This window comes from Pseudophryne corroboree, chromosome 4 (assembly GCF_028390025.1).
Source record: "Pseudophryne corroboree isolate aPseCor3 chromosome 4, aPseCor3.hap2, whole genome shotgun sequence".
NCBI lineage: Eukaryota > Metazoa > Chordata > Amphibia > Anura > Myobatrachidae > Pseudophryne > Pseudophryne corroboree.
Window position 1 is genome coordinate 586,625,196 of NC_086447.1, and position 25,825 is coordinate 586,651,020.

General features: G+C 40.7%; 1 long non-coding RNA gene across 1 annotated transcript in view; it reads left to right on the top strand.

Annotated features, from left to right (window-relative positions):
* LOC134911629 (uncharacterized) overlaps window positions 1-16,694 on the top strand; it is a 77,198-nt gene extending 60,504 nt beyond the window's left edge. The window contains exon 5 of the long non-coding RNA XR_010176721.1: window positions 16,504-16,694. This is a non-coding gene — a long non-coding RNA (uncharacterized LOC134911629). The remainder of the gene's footprint in view (window positions 1-16,503) is intronic.
* Window positions 16,695-25,825: the final 9,131 nt, after the last annotated feature.

A 25,825-nucleotide genomic window follows, 5' to 3' on the forward strand; every position in this document is an offset into this window, starting at 1 on the left:
CTGCAAAACCAAATGGTGTTATCATTTCACGCTGTTATTTAGGATTCCACTATTGAAAACTTGAAGTTGTATTCTCAATAGACCCACGCAAGTTGGACTTTAGTAAAATAAATACTAGATAGGATTTTTTTATACTGTATCCTTTGGTGATCTGGGTCATTTATGTATTATTATTTTAATACTGATCATGTTAAATTGGTATACAGTATACCTCATGTATGTGCATATTTAGGTGTTCTTGCCATATATAGTAGCAAAGTCTTAAGTTCAGTAGTTTCCTTACTGCTGAATTGTATGTTTTTATTTCATATTCTATTTTAAGTTAAATTGTCATGAGGAAATGTTCACCTTAAAAAACATGGCAAATGACATGAGACAGATTGAATCAATTGCCTTAAGTAGTTGGATTTAGGCAGCAGGGAAAGAATTTAAAAAAAATTAAATTTCTTCACATTTGTCGATTTTTTACCTTTGACTAATTCTGAAAAATATGATGACAGACAATGTGCCATTATTTGTTTCTTACAGCATGTTCAGTACATTGCTTGGAATGCTAATTAATATAAATCTATTTCTGTAAGTGTACACCTTTTACTGGTGTTATTAGCAGCTGCTTAGTCAGAATTCTAAAGATAAGTATGCTGTGACTGGCATATATCTTGAAACACATTTTTAGCAAATGATGTAACTATAAAACATGATATTGGAATTCTAGATATACTGTATTCAAAAACAAGGTCATAAAGGTTCATCTGAAATGCCGCGGCTAGTTTAGTTGTGCTTGTTTTTACATAGACTGTTGCTAAAATACAGCTGCATTTTGAATTCCATTTCATATGAAGAATAAATAATTGTGTTTTTAGGAATGTATAATTAACTTTTTAGCAGTGCAGTAACTAGACATTTTAGCGCTGTGTGCAAGAAACAGCATTGGTGCCCCCCCTCCCATATACAAAACAGGGCCAGTGCGCGCCGCAGGCATGCGTCAAAAATATAGGGGTGCAGTTTCATGAGGAAGGGGAGCAGTCCCAGAGCTCTCTTTTACACATTATGGCAGCAGGGCACCACTTTTTTTACACATCAAGCAGGCAGAGTCACCTTTTTACACATTAGGCAGGCAGAGCCCCCCTTCTTTACACATTGCAACAGCAGAGTCCCCCTTTTTTACACATTACAACAGCAGAGTCCCCCTTTTTACATATTAAGCAGGTAGAGTCCCCTTTTTACACATTAGGCAGGCAAAGTCCCCCTTTTTACAAGAGAAAAAAGGAGAAAGAGAGAGAGAAAGTTTTATATTTACCTATGAGCAGCTGGCAAGCTACTCCTCTTCTCCTTCCACTTGAGTCCTCCCCCAGCAAACAGCTCCTCAGGGCGCAGGGCAGAGACAATGAGACGTCTGATTCAGCATCCAGGGCTTTCAATGGAAGGCAGAGGAGGCAGGTGGCACCAGTGGGACTCGGAGTGACTGCCTGAGATAGCGGCTGAGCAGAGGGGAATGCAGCACTCCCGAGGCCCTTGCAGAGGAGTCACGTGGCGGTGGAAGACAGGCTGTGGCAAGAGATTTGCACCGGCGCCGGCAGGAGTATGTTATGACTAGAGGTAACGGACATGGGGAGGGTCGGCGGGACGTGTACTGCCGATGGTGCGCCTTCAGTGTGTTTGCGCTGTGGGCAAGGCACCATCGGCACACACATAGTTATGGCCCTGGTTTTTAGGTGCCTGATGTCACTATTATAGTTTCCATGTACTCACCACCTCACTGTTAGGTGCCGCGGTCCGCGGCGCCGCTCGGTTTGCTTCCGAGCGACGCTCACGGCCGCCGCATCTTCCTCCCTGCCAGCCCGGCGCCTAGCAACGCCAGGACGCCGTGCGTACTGTAGCCGCCGGGTCCCTGGCAACGCTAGGATGCCGGGCGTCCTCAGCCGCTGGATATATAGCAACGGGGACGCCTTTGGCGGACCACGTTCCCCGTTGCCAGATAGGATTGATTAGTTGCTCGTGCAGCAGGGCAGCTGCACGGCAACTAGTAATTAGGGTCTGGGGGCTGGTTTTGCTGGCCCTCCTGTCATTGGCCAGCAGGGTCTTTTTATGGGAGCCAGCACACTGCAGCCTCGCCGGTGATAGCTTCCTGTATGCTGTTCCTGCCTTGCAAACGTCTGTTCCTGGTCAGCTGTATCTGGTCAATCCTGCTCCCTGTGCTCCGGAGTTCTGGAGTTCTGAAGCGGGTCCTGGGAATCCTTCCTGTCCAAGTGAACCTGTTGCAGTCATCTGGGGGTTCTCGCTTGTTGGGGTTCTCTCCCGGTTTCGTGAGTAGCGGCTTCTGCCGCGTGTTGCGGCCTAGGCCGCTTAGTCCTTGTGTTAATTTTGTATTGGTGGTTTTTGCTGAGGTTTCCGCTTTTCACTGTCCTCCCCGGAACTCGGCGGTGCCGTGTGGGGGAGTGGACAGTGGTATCTTTTGTTGTTCTTTTCCTTTGGCGGCGTGCCGCACATATATTTAGTTTTAGGGTAGTTAGTAGCCCCTAGCTTTCTGTTTGCTTTAGTTAGAGGTCCCCTTGTTATTTTCCTGTCTCGGTTCACGCCTTGTCTCACTCTAAGACCTGGGGGCATCGGAGTTGGGCAGACCTAATCCGCCCTTCAAATGCTGCTGCCGTGGGCCCAAGAAACCATAGTCACTCAGGCGTGAACTGACCACACTGGTAAAACAATGGAGGTAGGGTGCTAGGGGATATTCCCGTATCACCCCTTATTTCAGCGTCACGTCCTGGTGCTCTGAACTCACTACGCAACATCTCTCTAGTTCTGAGCATCAGGAACGTAACACTCACACTTTGATTCATGTTTTCTGGGTGTGTCAAAAAAAAAAACCGCAGGCTTGCTCAGACGTTTTTGAGGAGGATCTTCTACGTCAGCGCAGCGCAGACCACTTCCAGACCATCTCAGTCGCAGATTAGTGGCAGCCTCAGACCTACTCTCATTTGCTCAGACATCAGAATTAAAAAACCACAACCAATAAATTTAGCCTAATCTGGAGCACCCAACTGCACCAAAGATTACAGTGCATCCAGAAAGTATTCACAACACTTCACTTTTTCAACATTTTGTTATGATACAACTTTATTCCAAAACTGAAAATTGAGTAATAATAAAAAACTAAGAAATCACATGTATATAAGTATTCACAGCCTTTGCTTAGTACTTTGTTGATACACCTTTGGCAGCAATTACAGCCTCAAGTCTTTTTGAATATAATGCCACAAGCTTGGCACACCTATCTTTGGGCTGTTTTGCCCATTCCTATTTGCAGCACCTCTCAAGCTCCATCAGGTTGGATGGGAAGCGTCGGTGCACAGCCATTTTAAAATCTCTCCACAGATGTTCAATCGGATTCAAGTCTGGGCTCTGGCTGGGCCACTCAAGGACATTCACAGAGTTGTCCTGAAGCCATTCCTTTGATATCTTGAAAGTGTGGTTAGGGTCGTTGTCCTGCTGAAAGATGAACCGTCGCCCCAGTCTGAGGTCAAGATCGCACTGGAGCAGGTTTTCATCCAGGAGGTCTATATACATTGCTGTATTCATCTTTCCCTGTATCCTGACTAGTCTCCCAGTTCCTGCTGCTGAAAATAATCCCCACAGCAGGGATGGTATTGGCCTGGTGATGAGAGGTACCTGGTTTCCTCCAAACATGACGCCTGGCATTCACGCCAAAGAGTTCAATCTTTGTCTCATTAGACCAAAGAATTTTGTTTCTCATGGTCTGAGAGTCCTTCAGGTGCATTTTTGCAATCTCCAGGCAGGCTGCCATGTGCTTTTTACTAAGCAGTGGCTTCCGTCTGGCCACTCTACCATACAGGCCTGATTTATGGATTGCTGCAAAGATGGTCGCTCAGTTTAAACAGCCGGACAGCTCTAGGAAGAGTCCTGGTGGTTCGGAAATTTTTCCATTTACGGATGATGGAGGCCACTGTGCTCAGTGGGACCTTTAAAGTCTACAGACAATTCCTTTGACTTCATGCTTGGTTTGTGCTCAGACATGCACTGTCAAGTGTGGGACCTTATATAGACAGGTGTGTGCCTTTCCAAATCATGTCTAATAAACTGAATTTAGCACAGGTGGACTCCAAATAAGCTGTAGGAACATTTCAAGGATGATCAGTGGAAACAGGATGCACCTGAGCTCAATTTTGAGCTTCATGGCAAAGGCTGTGAATACTTATATACATGTTATTTCTTAGTGTTTTATTTTAATAAATTAGCAAAAATCTCAAAAAAACTTTTTTCATGTTGTCATTATGGGGTATTGTGTGTAGAATTTTGAGGGAAAAATATTTTTTTTCCATTTTGGAATAAGGCTGTAACATAACAAAATGTGGAAAACGTGAAGTGCTGTGAATACTTTCTGGATGCACTGTATGTGTTTTAAAGTATTCTAGCATTCTTCTCCACAATTTGGGACAGATATATTAAGCCTTGGACAGTGATAAAGTGGAGAGAGGTAAACTACCAACCAATCAACACTTTAATGTCATTTTTCAAACACAGTCTGTAATATGACAGGAGCTGGTTGGGGTGTATTTCACTTTATCACGTTTAAAAGGCTCAGGCCCAGATTCATTAAACCTTTGAGAGTGATAAATTGCACAGTGAATGAGTACCAACCAATAAGCTTCTGTAATTTTTCAAACAAAGCCTGTAACATGGCAGTTAGGAGCTGATTGGCTGGTACCTTACCGTGCAATTTATCCCTCTCCAAGGCTTGATAAATATGGACCTCAGTACAGTGGCGTCAGTTCGTCCCAGTTGCCCCCCTCTATTTTTAGTAAAATATATATATGTATGAATGTGTGTGTATGTATATATATATATATATGTATCAATGTATGTACTATATATATATATATATATATATATATATATATATGTATATATATATATATATATGAAACAAAAAAATGTCTAAGGGAGCTGTGTAATTGTAACTTTAGATGTAGGTTCTTTTCCAAGATTATTTGACCACAGAATCATTAAAATAAATGTATTCACATATTGTCCTTGAACAGTACATTTGCAGTGAGTAATGTGTACCTGACAAAGTTTAAAATACAGACTTTAATACACAACCTGACATAAAAATTCTAAATTAATTCATCCAATAATGTCTTTCAATGAATGTCTGATGTTCTCACATCTGAACCTCAACCCAACGCGTTTCGTCCCAAAGGACTTCATCAGGGGTTCATATCTGGATGAAAATATTATACACAATAAAATATATTAAGAACATTTGTATGTACTGCCATAGTGGTCAACTCAAGGAATGATGATTATTTACATATCAATAGATGTTGAAAGGGCTCTATGGGATCAATAACCGATTTATCAGTAATGCTGTTCCCACAGGGATATCTGAAAGAACATATCAATGGATAAATTCCTTAGTATTAACAGAGGAGATGATCGTCCAGTGGGGTAATTGCTTTATCCGGTATTCTAGGTATATAAACCCTCCTACCCAGCACAGTGTTCACTGCTGTTCTGGAGAGCCTGTCAGACCACAAAGTAAGTCACATTGTTGCCATTTTCACTTAGGATTCACAGAAATGCTAAGATTGTTATACTTTCACTGTTTAAATGGATACATAGATATTTGCTTGATATTGCCAGTTCCACATTGAAGGACTGCTTTGATACATGAATGTTTATCCACATAAGATTAAACAAATTGTAACCACTGTCTGTTAGAAAAGCATTGTGACAGGCTGTTTCAGATCTGAAATCATTCCACTGATTATTTGAAAAGGGCATAGCCCATATGTTTTAAAACACTATGTATAGCCTATTAATCATTATGGAAAACAATATATGATGTCAATTATTATTTTCTAGGCCTGACCAACATAGTTGTGGTTATAACTGGTAGAGAATACAGCATTGAGATCCTTTTATGACAATTTTATATTGGTATGTATAACCAGTTTTTTTTTAAAAAAGGAAAAATTATTTCCCATTTTCATCCAGTTTATTAAATGAGAATACAATTTAATGAGGTATAATACTATATATGGATATTATTCTCTATAGGCCTGATTCGTTATCCAATACTGACGAATTCAACGTTCTTGTTGTGTTATTTCCATACTGGTATGTAAAAATTATGTACTGTCAATTGTCTCCTTGTATTGTACTATCTTGAAGCCAGTGGCGGAACTAGCGAGCGGTGGGCCCAGGTGCGACAAAATTATTTGCCCCCCCCCCACACACATACACATCCCATCCAAGTCCACCCCCTCACCCCTGGAGAGGATCTGGTGAGGGGGACCTGCTCAGGGCCAGAGAAATGGATACCTAGCAACAGTGCCGTAACTAGACATTTTAGCACTGTGTGCAAGAAACGGCATCGGAGCCCCACCCCTGCATGCAAAACAGGGGCAGTGCGCGCCGTAGGCGCGCGCAAAAATACATAGTGGCGTGGCTTCGTGGGGAAGGGGTGTGGCCACAAAATAATACCAATTCATAAAACGGTACACAGTAGTCTCCATTATTCAAATTACGCCGCACAGTAGCACCACTACACAAGGTAGAGACCCTTTTACACCTTACAGCGGACAGATTCCTCTTTTTACACATTACAGCAGACAGCGTGCACTTTTTACACATAACGGCAGACAGCGTACCCTTGTTACACATTACGGCAGACAGCATCCCCTTTTTACACATAACGGCAGACAGCGTCCCCTTTTTACACATTACGGCAGACCGCGTGCCCTTTTTACACATAACGGCAGACCGCGTGCCCGTTACACATAGCGGCAGACGGCGTACACTTTTTACACATAATGGCAGACAGCGTCCCCTTTTTACACATTACGGCAGACAGCGTGCCTTTGTTACACATTACGGCAGACAGCGTCCCCATTTTTACACATTACGGCAGGCAGATTCCCCATTTTTACACATTGCGGCAGGCAGATTCCCCATTTTTACACATTGCGGCAGGCAGATTACCCCTTTTTACATGTAGCGGCAGGCAGATTACCCCTTTTTACACATAGCTGTAGGCAGTCCCCCATTTTTACACATTGCGGCAGGCTGATTCCCACTCTTTATACACATTACGTCAGGCAGTCCCCCCTTTTTACACATAGCGGCAGGCAGATTCCCCATTTTTACACATTGCGGCAGGCAGATTCCCCATTTTTACACATTGCGGCAGGCAGATTACCCCTTTTTACATGTAGCGGCAGGCAGATTACCCCTTTTTACACATAGCTGTAGGCAGTCCCACATTTTTACACATTGCGGCAGGCTGATTCCCACTCTTTATACACATTACATCAGGCAGTCCCCCCTTTTTACACATAGCGGCAGGCAGTCCCCCATTTTTACACATTACGGCAGGCTGATTCCCCCTTTTTACACATTACGTCAGGCAGTCCCCCCTTTTTACACATTGCGGCAGGCTGATTCCCCTTTTTACACATAGCGGCAGGCAGTCCCCCATTTTTACACATAGCGGCAGGCAGGCCAAAGAAAGAAAGAAAGAGGAAGAAAGAAAGAAAGAAAGAAAGAAAAAAAGAAAAAGAGAAAAAGAAAGAAAGAAGAATTATACTTACCCTCTCCGCCGGCTCAGGCTCCTCGGTGCAGCCACGTCAGACGATTCCCGGGCAGTACTAGGAGGTGGAGGACGGAGGTGAAGAAGGGAGCCGCGGCAGCGCTTTGTTACTGGTGGAGGCGCTGCTGCTGCTGCCCCTCTGCTTCCCTATAGGCTGTTCTCGGAAGACAGCCTATAGTGAAGCAGAGGAGCAGCAGCAGCAGCGCCTCCACCAGTAACAAAGCTCTGCTGCGGCTCCCTCCTTCACCTCCCTCCTCCTCCTTCCCCCGTCCGTACCGCTGCTCCTCTCCTCTCCTCGCCGGGCGGCTGTGCGCTGCGGGCAGCGGTTGCCCGCAGCGCACAGCGGCATGTAATGAGTCAGTTTGACTCATTACATGCTTGGGCCCCTGGACAGAGGCGGGCCCCAGTGCAACGCACTGCTTGCACTGCCGGTAGTTCCGCCTCTGCTTGAAGCTCTTATTGATACTTTGATATATGCTCCACTTCTGACTATGAAAGCTTGTCTGTATAAATTAAGGAAACTATGCATTTTTGTTAACAATGAATTATTAAGGTCATTTTATCACCACAGTTAGAATACAAAAGGATGATCATAATAATATTAAGGAGATAACTCCAGTTTCCCTCGCCTGATCTAACCTCTTGTTACACTATGGAATTTCATAATATGTACACAGAACCACTTTCCATATGAATTGGCTTAGGCCCTGGACACTTATCTCCCCCCCCAGAATACTGGATAAAGCAATTACCACACTGGACGATCATCTCCTCTGTTAATACTGAGGAATTTATCCATTGATATGTTCTTTCAGATATCCCTGTGGGAACAGCATTACTGATAAATCGGTTATTGATCCCATAGAGCCCTTTCAACATCTATTGGTATGTAAATAATCATCATTCCTTGAGTTGACCACTATGGCAGTACATACAAATGTTCTTAATATATTTTATTGTATATAATATTTTCATCCAGATATGAACCCCTGATGAAGTCCTTTGGGACGAAACGCATTGGGTTGAGGTTCAGATGTGAGAACATCAGACATTTATTGAAAGACATTATTGGATGAATTCATTTAGAATTTTTATGTCAGGTTGTGTATCAAAGTCTGTATTTTAAACTTTGTCAGGTACACATTACTCACTGCAAATGTACTGTTCAAGGACAATATGTGAATAAATTTATTTTAATGATTCTGTGGTCAAACAAAATTGGAAAAGAACCTACATCTAAAGTTACAATTACACAGCTCTCTTAGACATTTTTTTGTTTCTTGTATCCTACCTCAGTACCCCAGCTAACAGAGGGTACGTCTTAAGGTTGAAGCTCACTCATTAGCGCAGAATTAGGTCTACACCACATCCATATATATATATATATATATATATATATAAAATGTATATATATATATATATATATATATGTATATATGTAGTGTTCTCAAAAAAGGTATATATGGTATATATACATTCCATTGTCTGTTATTTTAAATTAGACATGTCTTTGCAGTCATACCCAGGCATAGAACCCATGACCTGCTACACTGACGGCAGACACTTTACTGATGGAGCTATTTGTTCCTACATAGGAAGCATGAGAATTCTAACTAAATGAAGTTGCTTGTAATTGTCCGAGAAGTAACTTCATATAGTTAGAATTCTCATATTTCCTATACAGTAGCAAAAAGCTTCATCAGTAAAGTGCCTTCTTCCATTGTAATATGTTGTAGGTTCTAATCCTGGGAATAACACTTGTAAAATGTGCATCGATAATAAAAAGCATGTGACTTATAAGGTGCAGGGACTAGTGAGGAAGTCGGCCACTGGAGATATAACGTGGCTATCAATTAACTTCATTGAATGGTGTCAGAGAATGGATGGTGAGGTGCCCCCCTTCAGAGCAGGATCCCGGTGGCTGACGACTCCGTTGCCTCCCAGAGTTACGCATCTGCCTCACCTTGCCTAGATAAACTCAGTTATAACTGTTTAGTATAGCAAGGGAAGCAATTGATGCACATTTCTCTCAGAGAATACCAGGGGCGGATATATGGGGTGGGAAATTTATGGAAGCAGCCCTAATGGGTGTAGTCTGATGAGGGGGTTACCTCCTCATAGGGCCTGATTGGATGCAATTTAGGCCTTCCTATCGTCTTTTGCTGCAGTTGTTTCCGAGACCAGGGGCAGATTGGGAACTAAAAGTGAACCCTGTAAAATTTTGTAGAAGTGGCCTGACATGGGCAGCACAAGAGGTAAAACATAGCGTGTTGCCATGGCAGCATCACTGTATGGCAGAGTTGCTGTACTGCAGAGATTCAATAACAGAATGAATGAGGACAATGCAGTGTACTTAGTGCAGTGGTCTGCCTGTCATGTGGGAGGTGGGGCCACATGACAACACAAAAAACAGGCCCCACAGATACGTCGGCCTACCAGGAATCTTCCTGGTGAGCCCTATGTCCAATCTGCACCTGCAGAATACAGTATGGACTCTTCTCAGGATACATTTTAGTACCTTTGTGACTGCACACTATGAAAACCCTGTGCAAATGGGGGTTGGGAACAAAATGTATATAATCATTATGTCAATGTTGACATGCTGACATTCATCATGTAGATAGTGATGATATGTCAACATGTTAAAATGCTGACATTTCATCCTGCTCACCCTGCAGTAACTTACCTTCTCCTGGGAGCTCAAGCAGCATCTTTCAGGTACCTGTGGTTATGTATGCAAGTAGTAAAATGCTGTCACTGATCAAAAAACTAACCATAGTTCCGTATAGAAAAAAACATAATAACCCTTAGTTTCCAGAGTTTCTTAAAACAAAGTCCCACCGTCTATTGGAATCAGTTATTGGTAATGAAGAATAATGGGCCTTTCCTCATAGGTGAGGTGGTGTAATGGATTGATCACTTTATATGTGATCTTCACTGGTCTTTCTTTTGTTTTCTTTTTTGTGCATGTCATGAAATGTCATTTATGCTTATTAATGAAAACTGGATGAAAGTGACCAATTACACCACTTCACCTGTGAGTTAAGGACCATTATTCTTCATTCCCAATAACTCATTCCAGTAAATGGTGGGACTCTGTTTAAAAAAAAACTCTGGAAACTAAGGGTTATTATCTTTTTTTCTATACGGAACTATGGTTACAGTTTTTTTTGTGTGCAATGACTGCATTTTAATATATGTATATAATACTGTTTTAAGGATTCATGGTGAGCTTTCCTTTTAATGCTGTTTTGCTGCATTGTTTTACCTGTTTTTGCACATAGCCACAATACTTTTTACTATCATAATACCGGCGGTCATGTGCAGTTCTCCAGCATTCTATTAATCCCCTAATACCACTTTCACTCCCGAGTGCAACCCAACTGAGGCGGGTTGCACCCGGGAGCCTGACACGGGAGCTCCCAGTGTGCAACCAGCCTCAATACCCCCTTTCACTCCGCAGACTGCAACCCGGTAATATCCTGGGTCGGTGACGCGGTGTGGGCGGTGCTGGAGATCACATGATCTCCAAGCGCCACCCATCTCCACACTGTTAACGGGAAACGGGTCGCACTGACCCAGCTACAGTTCACACCGCACAGCGAGCCAGGTTGAACATGCGTTCAACCCTGCTCACTAGCAGGGTTGAAATACCGGGTCACTCAACCCGGTATATTGCCCCTGAGACCTTTCACACCACACAGGAACACGGGTTATGCGTGCTCATGTGCCAATAACCCGTGTTCAAAGATGCTGATGTGAAAAGGGTATAACCTTATCCCTAACCCTGATACTTATCCTTACCCTACCCTCAAGTGTCAAACCCTAACCCCACCCCAAGCAGCCTAAGCCTAATGTTGATATTCTGACAATCTTGACATATCACCTGTCTGAGAATGACAACATGTTGCCTATTGACATCATAACTGTCAACAATATGAATATGAACATTGTTATTGTAGACATTTGGACTACATGACATGAAAAGGAAAATGTGGATTATCTCAAAATATATATTTTTGTCAATCACAGATTACTGTATATACTGTTGGTTGAATTCCAATTTTACTCCAGTTGACAAAATCTTCCCTGCTCTTCTCAGTAGTAGGGTTTACTTTACAAAGATTTTGGATTTTTTTTATGTCATTTTGTTTTTGTAATAAAAAAACACTATCCCTATTATAAAGAAAATTGACATTTACACATGCATGCTTTGAATTTACTATGACATTTTACATGTATGTGTACAAGTATTTCCTGTAGCTTTCTCTGCTGCCAAGAGTCAAATACATGGTTCTGAAACTTCATTAATGGTTTCATATGTGGTCGAAAGGGGCACATTACTCCAGCAGGATGTTACAGCTATATCATGATTATAATTGTAACTAGTTTTTAGCTAATAAATCTTCTCTCTCAGACCTGCACATCTATTATGTCCTGAAGTAGTGAAAAGGTTAGATGGATGAATAGACCTTGTCTGTTACATTGGGATGAAATGACACTTTATGACCGATGGCATAGGAGCAATGGGAATAGAGAAAGATGACTAAATACTGGTCTCCTGCATCTGAGTGTTTCATCAATGTGTAAGCTTTTTAGTCTGCACTTTCATTGATTCATTACGGAATGCTTTCTACTGTCATAATTGTCACATGTTTATTGATTGTTATCTTTTAACATAAGGAAACTTCCCAATCTCTAATATAAGTACATAGATAAGGAATCATATACTTTACATTTGGTTTCTGGAAATGATAATGCTAAAAATACTAAGCACGTTTTATATAGTAACAGTTAGTAAATTACAAGCAATATTGTATTTACTTCAAGTAATATGATTCTTACATTCTTCCTTTTACATTGTAACAATACTTACAGTAAATATGAAAATGTTATAAAAGACATAGTAAACTGTCCTTGTGTAATAATAATTTTGTAAAATATTATATAATTATGTGTTTAATATCACAATATATTTCATTTTTGTATTTATTTATCTACCATACCCCAACCTTGTTCATTTTCTATTTTTAAGTTTTATTCCTTTTAGTATTTTTAAAGACAACATAGCTGATGCAGGCTTGCAGGCTTGTACATCCACCCATTTGAAAGTGCATCTTCCAGGAATTCACACACCACTTGCTCAGAAAAGAGCACACTCTAATGCAGCTATGCAGAGTTGTAAGCAATTCAGGTGCATCGACCCTAAGAACTGAAGAGGTGGGCAGAGGTGTTATCACATGGGCAAACTTCATTGACAGCAAAGTCAAGCAAATACTGGCCAAGCATATATTCACACATTCCTCAGTGACCGCATCAAAATAAAAAAAATAAAAAATAACTATATATTGCCCTAGCTGTCTGTTTAGATGCTGGAACTTTACATATGGTACTGGCAAAGGTGTAGCGTGCAGCCATGATGCCCGGAGCATGTGTATGCTAGCCACCCTCCACCACCACCACCACGACTACCCCCAAGTATGTCAGGTAGGTGGCGTATCCAGCATGTATCAGCAAATTAACTGAAAATAAACATAACCATTAGTGGCAGTATCAAACTGGGGCTTGGAGGGCTAGATATATTCCAACCCACTAAAGTAATTTTACTAATAAAATATATATACAGTAACAGTAATATAACATTAATATAAGCAATGTTATATTATAATTTATGTACTGTAATATAATGCCCACAATTCACATTAAGGAACATATACAGTAGTGCCCAAAATTCACATGCTACACAATACTGCCCTAATTCACATTATGCCACACAGTAGTGTCTTTTATTGATGTTACACCACAGTAATGCCCATTATTCATGTTATACCATGTAATAGCACCCCTTATTCACATTATGCTACACAGTAATGCCCACAATGAACGCTATACCACAGAATAATGCCCCTTATTTACATTATGCCACAGTAATGCCCCTAGAGCAGTCAGGTGATACCTCACCAAACTCCCCACTCAGGCTCCTTCCAGTGATGGGCATCACAAGCTAGGCTTTTAGCAGCAGCACTCTGCTCAGGCCTCCCCTCAGCAGCAGGAACACAACCTCCATGTTCTTTCTTCCTGAGTGACTGACACTCAATCTTTGCAACCCAGGCAGGCTGACATCAGCACTGTGGTGGCAAGTGGGACCCAGCTCTGTGGAAGCAAAGAGGAGAAGCCAGGGGTGATGATGGGAGGGGACCGCCTCATATACCCTTTTTGTTATTGCCCGTGGCTCAATCCCTCCTGCCTTCTGCTCAGTCTCAGAGCCGGATTAAGACCATACAGGGCCCTAGGCAAAATACTGCTTCAGCTCCATATTAATGTATATATAAATACACACAGTATATAAATTTGTCACACAGCTCTCCCATCCTAACTCACCTCCCCTCAAACACACACAGCACTCCCCCATCATTCTGACCCCCGCCCCACACACACACAGCTTCCTCTTCAGTCAGCCCCACTCACACACACAGATCTTCCCAATAACGGAGATCCCCTGACACAGCTCTTCCCCCTTTACACAATATCCCTCCCCAAACACCCACAGATCTCCCCCACACTCAGATCCCTCCACTCACACAGACCCCACACACACAAACACACAGCTCTTCCCACTCACTGATACCCCCCCCCCCACACTGCTCTCTCCCCCTTCACATACTATCTCTCCCCTCAAAAACATACAGGTCTCCTCCACACTCATACTCACACAGATCTCCCCCAATCACACCGCACTTCCCACTCAGTCAGTCCCGCCCCCCATCTCAATTTCACAGGGTACTAGAGATCAGATATCCGACGAGGGGGCAAATCACCTGCTGACTCTGAGACGGGGAGATCAGTTCCTCTATACGGGGAATGGTTTGGGGGCACAGTTGCAATTGTTGCTGCACCCACACTATGCTCCCTTATGGAGGCACTGATCTCTCTATGTGCTTCAGGCATGGCAGGTGATCTGCCCACTGTTGGATGTCTGATCTTCGTCCAGCACCCTGGCAGGAACAGGCGATTGGAGCACGAGCTCCAACGGGACAACTTTCGCTATGCCTCTGGGTACTGGTGTTCTTTAAGCACCTTGATTGGACAGAAAAATTTAATTCTAAATACATTTGCCAGTACAGGGTGATCTATAAGTGTGTAAACACCCTTGGGTGGTCCATAACCATTAAATCACCTTTATAACAAGGAAATGAGTAAGGAAATATTAATCAAGAGTCTACACATATTATATAGGGTAGTGGGAATGGGAGAAAACTTTTTAGGGTATGTATTAACACTGCAACATGGTGGACAGCACTTCAAATATATCCTATAAACTTTATGTTAAAATTTGAAAAAATGAATTCATGAACAAAGATACATTAAAATGAAGAACGCCATAGCCACATAAGTACCTTCCTAATTAAAAAATTAGAGTTGCAAAAGAGTTTTCCCCCACTCCCATATCATATGTATAGATGCTGGATTAATATTTCCTTACTCATTTTCTTTGTTTCCACACTTATGGACCGCCCTGTAATGCCAATTTAACTCTAGGAACTCCTCAGACTCCAATCATACTATAATATATTAATGTCATAGTGAGCTAAAGCCCAGCGCTTCCTTACCTCGTCCAGTGGCCCTGGTCCTCCAGGGCTGTGGAGGTTTCCTTGCAGGCCAGTGCCAGCCGACATCTGCCACAGTGAAGTGGATCCTCCTGGTTGTCCGTGTGTTTATGGTGTTTGGTGGCTCCCTCCCGACTGCTGGGCCGCACTCTCTTCCCGCTGCTGCCATGCAGGCAGTGATGGCTCCTCTATGGGCTCACAGCACCTCTCTGCTTGGAATTTGAAGGGACAGGGGTGCCAAATGTGATATCACGCTTGTTGCTAAATTTGAATCCACTCCCTATAAAAGGAAGGTTCTATGCACTGTTCAGTAACAGAGTATTAGGTTCCAAACGTAGCTACATCATTCAGTGAACTCCCAAAGTACTTTTTAGTGGTTGATCCAGATTGTCTGACTACTCTTCCATCTGCTCCCCTGGTATTGCTCCTAGTAATTTCCTGGTATGAACTTTGGCTACTATTCTGACCTGTTTTTACCTCATACCTTCATTCCCACCAGTCTGTACATTGGTACCCAGACAGAGTGCCCTGCATAGTGGGCATCGCAAAGTACAAACCACTCACACAGGGGTCCCTGGTGAAGGGCAATGATACCTTTACACTCCACACCTCTGTTCTGAGTATAAGCAAACTTCAAGTTAATGTTCAGCATCCACACCATCCATCTGAGAGATGTGATACCGAATCAAATCGCAGACTTCTGTATTTTTCATAAGGTAAACAGTAAGGGTCAGGCAAAGCCGCACTGCCCCCTCTGACTAAATGGCTGCTGGATAGGATACTTATACATGTGATCCCCCATGGGTAATGCAAATATACAAAAGAGGTTTTTCCTACAGCACTACTTTGGTCAGGTATACACTAGCGACTCTTAAGCGTTAATGGCATTTATTTAAAATATGCAAATGTATACACAGTTAGACACAATAAAACACAGTTAGAATGTCTGTCCTTGTTTTGAATATAAACAATAATTAGTGATTGCTAAAAGATGTCTTTTTCAGTAATTTAAAACCTGTAGTGTAAACAGCATATGATTCACTACACAGGATTTTTTTTCATATAAGACACACTGTGACTGTAATGTCAGCTTCAAAACTGTCTTCAGAAATGACACACTGTCTGTGAATTTGTAACACAGTAGATACAATTTAAATACAATTCAACTGTTCTATGGATTAGGTGACCAGCTTTAATGTTGCTACAAACAAGTTCAGTTTTATCAATGAGTCCACTATACAGATGTTAAATTAAATTAGTCCAATGTCCTGCTTTTTTTTTTTTCAGGGATCCATGTCCTGGTTAAAACTTTTGACTTCAGTGGGTATTCTCCAGGGTCTTAAAAAGTAGTGGCCCAACAATACTAAATAGGTGGAGTCCATGAAAAAACAACAACAACAACAACAACAACAACAACTTTGCTTAAGGTACCTTTAGCTTAGGACTGAGAGTGTCCAGTTTTTACCAATAGCCTCCACTCCATTTTGCTGTCTCTCCATTCGGGCGTCCCATCGGAACTCCCCTTCTCCATCTTTCCTGACCTGTGCCTACTATCTTTTCCCTGGATCCAGAGAGAAGCATGTGCTAGTTGTTTCAGTGACAGCTCCGGTCGCGGTGCTTGCTGTGATTGCTCCTTCCCACTCTCTGCTAAACTCAAGCTGTAGTAGCAGAGGACGTGTCCAACATGTTTCGCCCAATCAGGGCTTCATCAGGGTATTGAGGGAATAGCTGTTCTATCCTTTTTATCTGTTTGGGTTGCTATAGCAACCTGCTGTTTTTCATAGTGTATTTCTTTTTTCTTTTCTCTTTTTGCTCATTCATGAATTCAAGATAGTAAAGTTTCTTGTCCTTTTTGTACATATGTTGATATATTATTCATTTTCTCTGTGTTATATTAGATTTCCTGGTTACCCAATATAGCTGGACTAATTAGCCTTTTAACAATCCACAATGTGCATTGCAGCCATAGAAATAAATTCAAAAAATAATAGCTGGACCTGCACATGCGCATTGGGCTTAAAAATGGCATAATAGCTGGATTGCACAGGATACAGTATAAAGCAGGCCAAATGTTCAGTTAGTACAGGATACCCAATCATCCTTGTTACTTTTATAGCCAAATTCTCAGTGAAGGATTAACTAACAATTATGTTCTGCAATTTACAATAATTTACATAATTTCCTTTTTAGCATGGGTACAAATATTTAATGGACAATGACCAAAAATATTCATAACAATTTTGAACAAATGTATAAATTACTTATTAAAATGCTTGTCATCTGGAAATTTTACTTTAGTGAATCATTGTAAACTGAAAAAAAAAAAACAAATACAGGTAACTTGTTGGTTTAAAGAATTGTGCGCTTCCACCCACAGTTTGTTTTGTTTTATAAAAAGAAATAACCTTTGCAACCTTATTATCTTTTGCTTTGGTTACAGGCTACTGTAGTTTACCACCGGTTCAGGCCCAGATGTTTGGGATCTGTTTCATAGGAATAATAGGTGTGAACACAGCCAACAGCAGGTCAGTAAAGGCTGTCCAGTTTTGAGGCTCTCGTGTTAGAAAATTATTATTTTTATTATATACAGTGTGCTCCATTAAAAGTTTACTTTTTTAATATTTTTTTTTTTTTTAAACATTGCAAGTTGCTGAAATAAAGATTGATGCTACTAATTGTCAAGGAAGATAATTTCAAAATCTGACTAAACCTAAGGGGGGTACACACGGAGAGATCCGTGCTTAAAATCTAAGCAATCTTGCTAGATTGCTTAGATTTTAAGCACGGATCTGCCGTGTGTATGCCCTCCAGCGATAGCGATGCGCGGCCCCGCGCATCGCTATCGCCGATGCTAGATTGAGCTGCATGCAGGCTCAATCTAGCGGGTCGCTCACTTCACCGTTGTGTGAAGTGAGCGGCCCCCCGTCGGCTTTCCCCCTCGCTCAGCACATCGCGCTGTGCTGAGCAGGGTGAGAGATGTGTGCTGAGCGGTCTGTGTTAAGATCGCTCAGCACACATCTCTCCCGAGAGTACCCCCCTTTACTTTGGGTTTCATACATTTGTAGACATGACTGACAATTTCCACATTCCATCTAGAGCTCTCCTACTTTTATTCATACAATTACAGATTAACTAAAAAAAGAATTCTCTACAACTAAAAGTTCTCCTGAATTACAAGACAACTGGATAGTTTCTTTGAATCAAACAATAGACCACATATTGCTAAGTAATATAATTTGTTGCAGTTAAAAATAGCTTTTTCTTGAATGACAAGTCATTCATCATATAGCAAAGTTTTATAGTTACCTTTGTTTATCTTTTTCTCAACCATTACTGAATAGCCATGTGATCACTTAAAACACAAAACAGACACAGCTTGGAATACAATGTAGAAGGGTTATCAGATAAAGGAGAGATACCTTACAGAAAAAACAAGAGGTTTGAGAGGTGATGCATAAATCAAGTAAGGCAAAACAGCCAGCAACTGTATTAAAGTTAGCTATGCTCATTATAGGAACAAATACAATGTAGTAAATAAAAAAAGAAGAAACAATCTTATTAATACAAAATAAAAATAAAAAAATGGATCTAAAAGTATACATACTGTATATGCTAAAAAATAGCATACTTTATCCAAGATTTATATTATTATTGACCAAGCTTAATCTTTTCATTGTACATTTTTTTCTCTGTGCATTCATTTTTAAAATGCTTGGAAGATGTAAGCTTAATGCTATCTAAGGAAATATTTCTGCACTGAGTAGATAGTTGATCAAAAAAGAATCATAGGAATCACTGCATAAATACATCTGGTGGACATTTGCATATACAGTTGTAACTACATTTTCTTAGAATTCAGTACTTAGCAAATTATTTCATGACAGTAACCATTTTATAACTGTTAACTAACTATAAGCCTTCCCAAAACCAATAGTCATATATCGCACACAGATTTTTCATCAATGGGGTGTCATTTATGCTATCTCCCCTACTGGAGGCACATCTTTTGTTTGGATGGGATTTCTGGTGGGATTTAAGGGGGGTGCTCATGGAGAGATCCATGCTTAAAATCTAAGCAATCTGACTAGATTGCTTAGATTTTAAGCACAGATCACTCGTGTGTACCCCCCTCAGCGATAGCGATGCGCAGCCCTGCACATCGCTATCGCCGGTGCTAGATTGGCCTGCATGCAGGCTCAGTTTAGCACGTCGCTCATTTCACCCACTGGGTGAAATGAGCGGCCCCCCATCCTCGCTCAGCACACATCGCACTGTGCTGAGCGGCAGGAAAGATGTGTGCTGAGCGGTTCGCTCAGCACACATCTCTCCCGTGTATATGGGCCTTTACAGCGGTTTGCGAAATTACTGCTTAATTTGGGGTTATTTCATGAAGCAGTGAAAACAGTGGACCAGTGAAGAAGTTGCTCATGGCAACCAATCAGCATCTCCCTTAGATTTAATACAATGAACTTGATAAAGGCTTCCTTCAAAGCTGATTGGTTGCCATGGACAACTTCTCTACTGGTCTTTTTCTCCGCTATTTTCACTGATTCATGAATAGACTCATTTATCTAGTGGCTTTTATTCAGAACATGTAAAAAATCAGTATGTACAATATATTTGCTACATGATGAAAATACCACTTTTGGTCCAAAAATACAGCAAAATTCTGAAATTTAACCAAATCAATGCTTCATAAAGTAACCTAATGGTGGTCAATGGTATTTGCATACAGACTGCAAATTGATACCTAGGAATCAAAGCAAACATGTCCAAATACAGTACTGTAATCAGAGGTTGTTAGCATTGGAAGAAGGGAGAACTCAAACTGTTTCCATCACAGTATTTTTCCATATATTCAGTTATTGCACATAAAAAATACATATAAAGAGGGCTGCAGGGAATGGGTTAACCAGTGTTTACAGTATAACTGTTTATAATATCTTTCACCCCACCCTCTTTGCTCTTCACAATATCTACAGTACACCTCTCATCCACACTCATTCACTTCCATTCAGGATTACAAGACTTTCTTCAGGCTGCATCCACTCTGTAGAATGCCTTCCCACGCACAATAAGATTCTCTTCTAGTCTCCAAACCTTCAAGCATTACCTGAAAACTCACCTCTTCAGACAAGCTTATCAAATTCTGGAACCGCCCACATAACCTTCATAAACTTTCCTATCCATTTACATCACCACTGTACTGTCCACACATATCCTTACATATTTTCTCTGTCTTCACTTTCCCATGCTCCTAACCCCAAGCCAACATTGCTGTGTGTCCACATCATACAGCTCACCAAGAACCTTTGCAATCTGATGGACCATTAGGCAATATATAGCACTTGATATCATTGAGTATCAATGCCTATTTTCCTATAGATTGTAAGCTTGCGAGCAGGGCCTTCCTACTCTATGACTGCCTGTTAAATGTCAATTGTAAAGCACAATGGAATTTGCTGTGCTATATAAGAAATGGGTGGTCTTCAGTATGCCGACTGACGGGATCCCGGCGCACAGTATACCGGCGCCGGGATCCCGACAGCCGGCATACCGACACTTATTCTCCCTCGTGGGGGTCCACGACCCCCCTGGAGGGAGAATAAAATAGTGTGGCGGGCGTAGCGCGCCACCGTGCCCGTAGCGTGGCGAGGGCAGCGAGCCCGCAAGGGGCTCATTAGCACTCACCACACTGTCGGTAAGCCGGCGGTCGGGCTCCCGGCGCCGGTATGCTGGTCGCCGGGAGCCCGACCGCCAGCATATCGTAGTGAACCCATAAGAAACTGTTTCTCCAGTCTTTTCTAAGGAAAAGCTCTGGCAGGCATATTTACCTATTAATACTGCATCAGACATTACAAGCTGAACAATTACTAGTTCACAAACTTGTATCTGAATGATTACAGTCCCACCACATTTTAAGGTCACAAAATCAACATGGCAGAAAGCTAAAGGTGCCTTATTAGTGTCTCTTTTTACTGCATCATTATAAACTTTTGAAATGTTAGTACTGGTGCCGACATCTAAACATTTAGACTTAATTATGTTTTCCCTATCAGACTTTATTAGAAAGTATATCATCTTGTTTATATACAGTAGTTATTTTTCAGATGTTAAATATAAGAAACTGTAATGGTTTTGGGTTATTGTGTACAGTATCTTGCATTTAAAATTATCTGTTCTACTTGCAAAATGTACACAGTATTCATTCATTGTAGTTTTTGTATTGGCAGCATAAAAGCACTCTGAACAAAATGCTATTAGATTTCCGCCTTCAGAAATGTAAACTTTTCATTTTTTCTCCTAAACTTTGATTTGGTATAAATCTTTATGCCTTAAAATAATTATGATAGCAAAACAATGTTAGCAAATTTGTTTGGTTCTGTTATTTTAGTTAACATGGTCTTGGCAGGTGAAAAAAAACGGTCTCTATTAAATTCTCAAGGTCTCAATGACAAAAGGTCTCAATGAAAATGCCCCAATGAATTAAGTTTCTCTAAAATTCTATCATCTGTGAGGTTTTTTTTGCAAAGAGAAAGTGGTCTATGATACCGAGCTAATTGTATTTTTTTACAACATATCTTGTGAAATGTTACTATCTGATATCAGTATGTTGAAGGTAAATGAGTTAAATCAGTATTTAGAACACATGCTTAGTTTAATTTATATAGTTACTTTAAGGGCTGTATTAAGAAAGGGTATTAGTGGAAGTTTTTCTAGCAATTATAAGCTGTTTATTTTGTGGTATGTAATTTGGAGTGTTACAATACAGTACATTAAACTTTGGATATATAGTGTAAGCATTTTACCCCTTAAAACCAGAGGGTTTTCATCCAATCATGCCCTAACCAATATCAATGTTTTGGAGATAAACTCAATCTAAAATCAATACCGAACCCCGCCCGGAAAAAAATAAAAAATAAACAATGGTTAAGATAAAGTTATATAGTGTTTGTACAATTTGCTCATAGTTCCAGTAAAGCTAGTATTGACAGTTAAAGCTTTTTTTATTGTGATAACTTGCAAAACTGTGCATTGCTGTAAAGCACAAATAATAGTGCCCATACACTAGATGACTTGTAAACGATGCGATCTTGTTAACGATTTCCATTTAACTCCCCGCAGCTCCCTGCCAGTCCCAAATTCACAATATAGTGCAATACCCATAAGATATATCTTAAAGATCTTGCAAAAGATCTAGAAGTTGCCACATCCAGGAGCATGCTGTTGTTAATGATAGCTTCAGATCTTGACTGCAGCAGGTTAGATTAGAGTATGCATCAAATGAGCAGTGGGAACATGCATCAGATTGTTATCATTCGTGGACAATGAATGATTTGCACATTTGTAAACAATGTATCCTTATGACGTACAGTGGCGTAACTAGACATTTTAGCGCTGTGTGCAAGACACAGAATCAGCGTCCCCCTATACAAAACGGTGGCAGTGCGCACCGTAGGAGTGCATCCAAAAATATAGGGCTTGGCTTCATGGGGAAGGAGCATGGCCACAAAATAACATTATTCAAATTACACTGCAGACAGAGTGCCCCTTTTTTACACATTAGACAGGCAGTCAGAGCCCCCCTTTTTATACATTAGACAGGCAAAGTTCCCCTTTTTACACATTAGACAGGCAGAGTCCCCCTTTTTTACACATTAGACAGGCAAAGTTCCCCTTTTTACACATTAGACAGGCAGAGTCCCCCTTTTTACACATTAGGCAGGTAGAATCCCCCTTTTTTACACATTATGGCAGGCAGAGTCCCCCTTTTTTACACATTAGGCAGGCAGAGTCCCCGGCAGAGTCCCCCTTTTTTACACATTAGGCAGACAGAATCCCCCGTTTTACACATTAGACAGACAGAGTCCCACTTTTTACAATTTTTACACATTAGGCAGGCAGAATCCCCCTTTTTACATATTAGACAGGCAGAGTCCCACATTTTACACATTAGGTAGGCAGAATCCCTCTTTTTACACATTAGACAGGCAGAATCCCCCTTTTTACACATTAGGCAGGCAGAGTCCCACTTTTTTACACATTAGACAGGCAGTCCTCCTTTTTACACATTAGGCAGGGGGAGAGAAAGAGAGAAAGGGAGGGAGAGACTTGCCTGCCTTCTGGGGAGCTGACACTCTTCCTGTGAGCCCACAGCATGGGGGGAGTCACCACTCTGCTCCTAGAGGCCAGTGTACCACGAGACAACAGCGCAGGGGGCATCAGCTACTTCATTTTAAAAATTGTTTCAGTGCATTACAGAAAATGCATTAACACATATAACTTAATAGTGGTTTCAATCACTTAGTGCTATGGTTCCCAAACTGAGTGCATGGCTCACTGGGGTGACACTTGCAAGGATGCCATGCATTGGTGTCCAGTACTAAGTAAAATTATATTTGAACAATGTGAAAGATAAGCCAAAATTTATGACTGGTGCAAGATGAAAGGTTGCTATCTATTACCTGAACGTAAATTTCTCCTTCTCCCATTTCATTGCTGGGGTCTGGATACAAGATCATTATTTCCACCTCTGACTTTGAAGGCATCAATTTGTATCCTACAGTAGGTCTATGCATACATAAAATCATATATAGGACACATGCTATTGATTCATCTGGGTGAAATCAAACCATTTCTTTACATATACTGACATAAGATAGAATTCTGATATTGCTGTCACAGTCCCTGACAAAAAAATAACCCTAGTGAGTGTGTGTTCATGTGTTTAGGGCAGACTAGATGGGCCAGGTGGTTCTTATCTGCCGTCAAAATTGTATGTTTCTATTGTAAACTTCCATTTTTTTTTTCTATTATTGGAAAAAAATGGTTCTATCATATTCATGCAATTAAAAAGAAAAGAAGCAATTAATCCTGATCCAGCACCATTCCCATATGTTCAGTCTGGGATGGGCAGTTCTTGAAACACTGTCTAGCTATGACTGTGGCCTTCTTATTGTATTTCTCTGTTTACAGCATTCTACAGTTTGAACTTTGTTCAATAAGGATGCTGTTTGACTTGTGTTTATGTTAATGAGTAAACACAGTTTTTTGAATATTGATCCTCTTTCAAGTATTGTTTAGTTAAACTCTTAACCAGTCAGTACAATGGGTAGAAAATGTTGTTTTTTCTTCATACCAGTTTCTGAATTGTTTGATATTTTTGAACAATCAGAAACTAATATGGTAAAAAATGGAAACTTCTGGCCAAGACAGAAAAAAACTATTTGAGGAACAAGCCAGTGGACTGATGCTGATGAACTCCACCTGTGAATATGAGAGCTTATCAACATAATGGGTTTATTTTAGCAAAATACAGTTCAGTAAGTTTAAAATAAATGGGAGAGGGTTTCTATAATAATCTTTTAAATTTGCTACAACTGAATTTTTATTTATGTTTACAATTACATTTTTTTTATACTGGGTTATTTGAATAACATCAACATGACATTGGCAAAGTGAGTAGTTATGAAACTTCTTACTATAGTATAGTCTCTATTTGTCTCTTTAACCTTAGATGTCCAAGTTGACCTACTGTACGTGCTATATTTACAGATTGTTAATCTGCTGTTTTCACTTGGGATATTTGTTTGGACAGTGTTAAGTATAGAGTATATAGAAAAATACTGACCTTGAATGTATTCTTTTTATCAAACAATAAAATAGTATCAACACATTATTATCGGGACCAAAACAAAAATAAATGTACTGTTTTTGATAAAAAATGTCTGTGTTACTAAGTAATAAATTAGTTCTCATATTGTTTAATTAATTCTGGATATTAGTCAAAAAAATTATGTGTTTTAATGCCTGCACTACACTTACTATTATTCTTAAGTCTATAACCAAGTCAGATACTATTTAAGGTGTATACAGTATTTGCGATCCATATTCTTAAGATACCTAACTTATTAAATTTTCATTACATAAACAAGATTGAAATAAATGTGAAAGTTCCCTTTTAACTCATCCATTTTTTTGCACTAAAAATGTATAGATTCATATTAAGACAGCAAAACTGTGTAAAGCAATAATAATGCATACTTAAATAAAATGATCTTCATAATACAGTAGGTGTACAAAGACAAGGTTGCAGGTGCTCAATTCAAACACTACCAATTGATTAATAATAATCATTGCAATACAATTTTGCATTTTGAGTGAGGTTCTTCATATAGTTATGGCTATAAATAATGGCTTGCCCACCGCATCCAAGTGACCTCATTATTCGGGTAAGTCCCTAATTAGATTGTCAGATGGGGGGTGGATTACTGGGGCGTGGGTCTGCCCTGGACTGTTGTGTCTGGTTGGCCTCGGGAGCAACACAGGTTAACACTTAATTTTGTATTTCCTTTCATCCCTATTGTGTGTGTTGTTTCAATGTAAGTCATTTCCCACCTTCACTTCTCACTACTTTACCTCTCACTACTTTATTTCTCACCACATTACCTCTCACTATTTTACCACTGCTGTTTTTCAGCAGCCTCTCTCACCGACCTAACTAGCTTCACTTTTATCACTATATATTTTTTCTAGTGTTGACATGGGGTCACTTGGCTGCTTGGGTTTGGGGTTTCCCGCGACCCAGACTTGTACCATCCAATATATT